General features: G+C 37.6%; 1 pseudogene across 1 annotated transcript; it reads right to left on the bottom strand.

The window, feature by feature from the left end:
- Positions 1-4,446: 4,446 nt before the first annotated feature.
- LOC309809739 (T-complex protein 1 subunit zeta-like) lies at positions 4,447-6,117 on the bottom strand (annotated as a pseudogene). The gene has a single exon. The product of its transcript is annotated as a T-complex protein 1 subunit zeta-like (transcript).
- Positions 6,118-6,446: the final 329 nt, after the last annotated feature.

Genomic DNA, 6,446 nt, shown 5'->3' on the forward strand with positions numbered 1-6,446 from the left:
TTTTTAAAGACTATTTTTTAGAGCAGCTTTAGGTTTACAGCAAACTAAGAGGAAAGTACAGAGATTCCTATATACCTTCTGCCCCCCACACATGCCCAGCCTCCCCCATTATCAACATCTCCTGCAGAGTAACACATGTTACAGTTGATGAACCTGCATGTCACATCATTATCACCCAAAGAACATAGTTTACATTAGAGTTCACTCTTGGTGTTGTACACTCAATGGGTTTAGACAAATACATAATGACATGTATCCATCATTATAGAATAATACAGAGTATTTTCACTGCCCTAAAAACCCTCTGTCTTTTGCCTGTTTATCTCTCCCGTCCTTCCCAACTCCTGACAACTATTGACTTTTTACTGTTTCCATAATTTTGTTTTTTCCAGAATGCCATATAGTTGGAATTATATAGTATGTAGCCTTCTCAGATTGTCTTCCTTCACTTAGTAAGAATGTATTTGTGTTTCCTTCAAGTCTTTCCATGGCTTGATAGTGCATTTCTTTTAGCACTGAATAATATTCCATTACCTGGATGTACCACAGTTTATTTTTCCATTTACCCACTGAAGGACATCATGATTGCTTTCCAGTTTTTACAATTATGAATAAAGCTGCTGTAAATATCCATGTGCAGGTTTTTGTGTGGACATAAGTTTTCAGTTTCTTTGGATAAATACCAAGGAATACAATTTCTGAATTGTATGGTAAGAGTACATTTAGTTTTCTAAGAAGCTGCCAAACTGTTTTCCAAAGTGATGGTACCATTTTGCATTCCCACCAGCAATGAATGAGGGTTCCTGCTGCTCCACATCATCATCATCATTTGGTGTTGTCAATCTTCCAGATTTTGGCCATTCTAATAGGTGTATACTGGTACCTCATTGTTGTTTTAATTTACATTTCACTGATGGCGTGTGATGTGGAACATCTTTTCATATGCTTATCTGCCATCTATATATCTTCTTTGGTAAGGTGACTGGTAAAATTTCTTGCCCGTTTTTTAATCTGGTTGTTTTCTTACTGTTAAGTTTTAAGTGTTCTTTCTATGTTTTGGATAACAGTTCTTTATCAGATGTGTCTTTAGAAAATATTTTCTTCTAGTCTGTGGCTTGTCTTCTCATTTCTTGACATCGTTTTTTGCAGAGCAGAAGTTTTTAATTTTAATGAAGTTCAGCTTATCAATTACTTCTTTAATGAATTGTGTCTGTGGTATTGTATCTAAAAAGTCATCACCATACCCAAAGTTATCTAGTATTTTTCCTATGTTATCTTCTAGGAGTTTTATAGTTCTGTGTTTTACATTTAGTCTTATGATCCATTTGGGGTTGATTTTTATAAATGGTGTAATGTCTGTGTCTAGATTCATTTTGAAAAGATTGTCTTTGATCCATTGTATTGCCTTTGCCCCTTTGTCAAATATCAGTTGACTATGTTTATGTGGGTCTACTTCTGGGCTCTTGATTATCTTCCATTGACCTATTTGTCACTTTTTTCACCAATACCACACTTTCTTGATTACTGTAGCTTCATAGTAAGACTTGACTGGTAGTGTCAGTCCTCCAACTTTTTTCTCCTTCAAAATTGTATAGCTATTCTGGTTTTCTGCTCTCCCTATAAACTTTAGAATCAATTTGTCAATATCCACAAAATTACTTGCTGAGATGTTGATTGGGATATCTGTAAGATTCTTAAGGATGGGGATATGTCTTCTCTTCCTCTCTGGATACCTAGTATGTTATTGGTGCCTGATTTATAGCAGTTGCTCAATACGTACTTACTGAATAAATAAAATTACTAAAGATGTGATCAGAGAATTAAGTCAAATATATAAGACACTGAACAAGTTCAGGATTCCTGGAAGCATGAGGGTGGTGAGGAGGGAAGCTGAAATCAGATATGGATGCATGTGGGTAAAAATGAAAGTGGGGTAGAAATGAGGGAGTACAAAGAATGATGGGGCCAGATTTTAAGAAACAACATGACCTTTGGAAATACCCAGAAGTGAGAAGCATTTTTTGAGAAACACCATTAAAGCTATATTGGAGGAAAGTATTTTTTTTTCAAAGCTATAACCTTATTTATCATTATTTACTTTTACTGCACCAGGAAAGAGGCACATGAACACTCATAGCATATTTACATGTTTCTAGCATAAAAAGGCATTTTCTTTAAGATCTCTAAGGTTGGGGTATACAAGAATGTGGAGACTCAGAAATTAGAAGCCTTAAGAATTTGCCTTCACTGATAGACAATGTGAAGTTTTGCTGAGGGCTATGTGGCAGAGAACAAATTATGAGAGGTCTTAAAAGCTGAAGGATTTTTTCCCCTCTAAAATTTCTTCCTAGAAAAATAGATATCTTCTAGATATCTTTTGTGTCTCATGAATTTCCTGGCATTTTTATAAGGAATCTCAGTTATTTCTGCCTTATGTTCAGACACCACAACTTCTGATAAAATTTGCTACTTAGATATGTGTATTTTTCCTGGGACTCTAACATATCCTTGTTCTTAAAATCTCCTGGAAACCAGTATAATAGGTCAAAGGTTCTTGTCATTCCAGGCTAAGAACCAATTCACCTGATTGTAGAGCTATAAGCAGAAAAACTAACTGTAGGTCCAACCAAGTAGTATGGAGGAGGCTACCTCTGTGTTTCCACCTTGTGACAGTTGTGTCCTGAGTAGCAGCAACAGGCCAACGTTAGGAGAAAAGAGCAAGATGGGAGAGTCCTAAAAGACTTCTGACTGGATCTCAGTACATTTGTCCTTACTGCTCATGTGATGGTTAAAACCCTCCTTTTCCTAACTTTTCTGTTCACTTCTTCTTCCCTTTTGTTTTTCTTTCCTTTCAACATCTTCTCTAAGCCCATCTAAACAGTAAAACAGAAGAAAAGTTCCTTTTGTGGCCAAATGTTTTAATATGGTCTGGAAAGTGTTCACTGAGTATTAGGTTCACCAAACTGAATATTTCTGTAGACACTGTGTCTTATAACTCATGAAAATCTCTTTCAAATGGCTATTTGTCTACATGCCACTCATTTTGTTCTAATTAACAAATAATCAAAATTTTCATAAAACAGTGGACCAACTGCAAAAAGATTTGTGTGGGGTAGGGGAGTGTGAAGATAATTCATTATGTGAAAATGTTCATTCAAACAAATGGGTGCATGTTTTCTTTACAAAAATAATTTCATCTTAGAGCATAAAGAAATACAATCTAATTTTTTTAAAATCTAATTTTCACCTATATCTTCAGGATTCTGCTGGGGAGAGAAAATATAAAGAGGCATTCATCCTTGTAATTTTATTTTATTTTATTTTTTTCAACTTCATATTTATTGCACACTCACTATAGGCAACTGATAAGTCCTCAAAACACAAAACAAAACACACAACTTCACTTTCAAGGGCTTCAGATATACCTACCGTATTTTGTGGAAACATGTAGAAGAGAACAGTAATTTGGGTGAAAAAAAGAGGACACTAGACGGTTTGGGAGGGATATCAGCCTAAGCAAATATTCCGAGGTGTGAAAATACGGTCTTGCCTGAAAATCTCCTATGTCACCTAGTCCTTAGTCACCACGCCCTCAACCATGTTTTTAACCTCTGCCTTTCCTATTTTTGCCACTTTAGACTTGCAGCTCTTTCAATTCCCTTGCCTCTAATTCCATCTTTCTACTCACTACAACTTAACATTTCTGGGAAACATTTTAGCAAAGCTATTTCATAAAGCATGAAAAGTCCAATTTGTCCAATAGTTTTTTTTTTTTACTCAAAAGCAGTGGCCCCCAACGTTTTTAGCCCAAGGAACCGGTTTCGTGGAAGACAATTTTTCAAGAGGGGAGATGGTTCAAGCAGTAATGTGAGCGATGGGGGGAATGGGGATGGTTCGGCGGTAATGCAAGCCATGGGAAGCAGCAAATGAAGCTTCCCTTGCTTGCTCGCTGCTCACCTGCCGTGCAGCCTCCTTCCTAACAGGCTGCTGACCAGTACTGGTCTTCAGCCTGGGGGTTGGGAGAACCCCTGCTCAAAAGGATTTATACTAAGGAAGCAGGAATGCTTTCCAATCCTTAAGTTACTTAAGTCTTATTTATAACTAGTATAAAAATTGAAAACTTAAATGTTTAATGACAGGGAACTATTGGAGATAAATTAAAATACATTCATTAGAAGAATTATTAAACCATTAAAATTTGTTTTTCAAGGAATATTTAATAACAAGGTAGATAACATATACTTATCTAACATGTATTTTTATATCACTGAAGCTAAAGTAAAATGTCCTTTTTATTGGGTAAGTTTGGCCTGCTGTATGTGTACACTGTAGTGAAATTTAAAAAATACTGTAATTATAATTTCAGAACTTCAGAATATGAATAGGTGCCAGTGTTCTCTCCTTTTTTTATATGGGAAAAAAAATCCTTTGAAAATCTTTTGAAGCTTGGACAAAAATTCCATAGCTATATTCTTACTATCACTCTGTAGAGTCTTCATGATTCAGATGATACAAGGGAAGAGCTTCAGTGCAACCTTTTAGAGAAGATATTCCAGTTCTCATGATCTCATCAACCAGGAGAATGTTGGCGGCAATCACAATGCAGGAATGAAGAAGGTGTTTCTTTATGCAATAGTTATCCCATATGCCTACTTCTGTTGTTATCATTGCCTCACCTGTGTTCAAGTCCACACCCACAAGTTGACCTGATTCTGAATGTTCTGCTTGAACTTTAACTAGAGTTTCCTGAAAGTCAAAACCAGAGTTCTGAGCAAGAACCTTGGGAATAATGAGCAATGCATCAGCAAATGCTTGAACTCCAAGTTGGGCCCTGCCCTTTACACTGGGCTTGTATTTAATCAGGGCTTCTGCCATTGCCACTTCCACTGCACCAGCACCTGAAACTACACAGCAATCATCAATAGCATTTTTAACAGTCCTCAAGCCATCTCTTATTGCATCTTTGATTTGAGTAAGTGTGTGCTTTTTTGGTCCTTTGATCAACAATATGACCAAGGAAGGATTGTTACATTTCTCAGTAAAGGTGAACTTCTCTTCTCCCAATGTGTATTCATAGACAAGTCTTGCATGTCCCAAACAATTGGGATTTAGGTCATCAAGAGAATTTAGGGCTACCCCACCACAAGCAAGAGTCAGCCTTTCCATATTTCTTCTTTTAGCTCTGCACAGGGCTACTTTGCCTTCTTTTGCAAGAGCATCTAAGGAAAAGGTGTCAATTCCCTTTTGATTAGTAACAACAAATCCTTTATCTGAATCACCACAGAATTTCTTTTTCGGGTCTATTATTTTTTTAACTCTGTCTTCAATAAATTTTCTTTCAGCTTTCACTAGTTTCTCTCTCTCCTCTGCACTCTTGTAAAAAAAAGCCAGAATTCACTTCTGTTTTTTCATATTCTAATGACATGTTGCATGTGAGGATGTACACATCTTCTATTCTCTTTTTCATCCATGCCCCATGGTCCAAAACAAGACCTCTGATTAAGCTTCTATCGGTTTCAGATTTAGGTTTCATCTCCATGATCTCAACCATGAAGAGGTCAATAGGTTCATCTTGTTTTATAATGGCTAAAATGGAGTCCACTACAGCCTCTGTTAACACATCTGTAAGTTCAGCATGAACTTTAGTACATAGAGATGTTCTGGCCACGTCTATGGTGCTTCCCTGTCCATCCCTTTGCTTACTTTGATTTGTTCCAAAAACTGAAGTGCCTTTTCCTTTGCACCTTCAAATCCTTCTGTAATTATTCTGGGATGAAGACCTTCAGAAATGTAGTGATCCGCCTGCTTCAGGAGCTCTCCCATGATTAGGACATTGGAAGTGGTACCATCACCAGTTATGTCATTCTGGGCTGTTGCTAATTTGGCTGTTAAGGAGGTTGTTGCATGTTGAATTTGCATATCATGAAGCAGCACATTTCCATCTTTAGTGAGCTTGATGTCTCTAGCACCAGAAACAAGCAACTTCATGGTGCCCTTAGGCCTTAAGTTGGTCCTCAGCACATCCTGCAACCCCCGGACCACGCTGATGTTGACCACCAATACTGCCTAGGCTCAGGCCACCTCGGCCTTGGGGTTCAGGGTCTTCACGGCAGCCATAGCTGACCCAGCAGAAGAGAATGAGGGAACCGGAAACTCCAGAGCCAGTTCAGCGTGGCCTGCCATCCTTGTAATTTTACACTGCTCTTTTATTATTTGTTTGTTTCAGTCTCCTACTTTCACGAGAGAGATTTCCTCTCACACAGAAACCTGGCTCTAGGAACCTGGGACTGGCATGGCAGAAGCCTATACTTCACTTCATGGAATTGTGGGCTTTTTATTAGAGCAAGTGTTCTTAACTTGGGAACCATTCCTTTAGGAGATTCATTGTTCTCAGGTCAAGAGAACATGCTTAAAAATGCTTGAGGACTCAAAGAGCTTTTGTTTAT

The sequence above is a fragment of the Mesoplodon mirus genome (genome assembly GCF_964341445.2).
Source record: "Mesoplodon mirus genome assembly, chromosome: 8".
NCBI classification, from domain to species: domain Eukaryota; kingdom Metazoa; phylum Chordata; class Mammalia; order Artiodactyla; family Ziphiidae; genus Mesoplodon; species Mesoplodon mirus.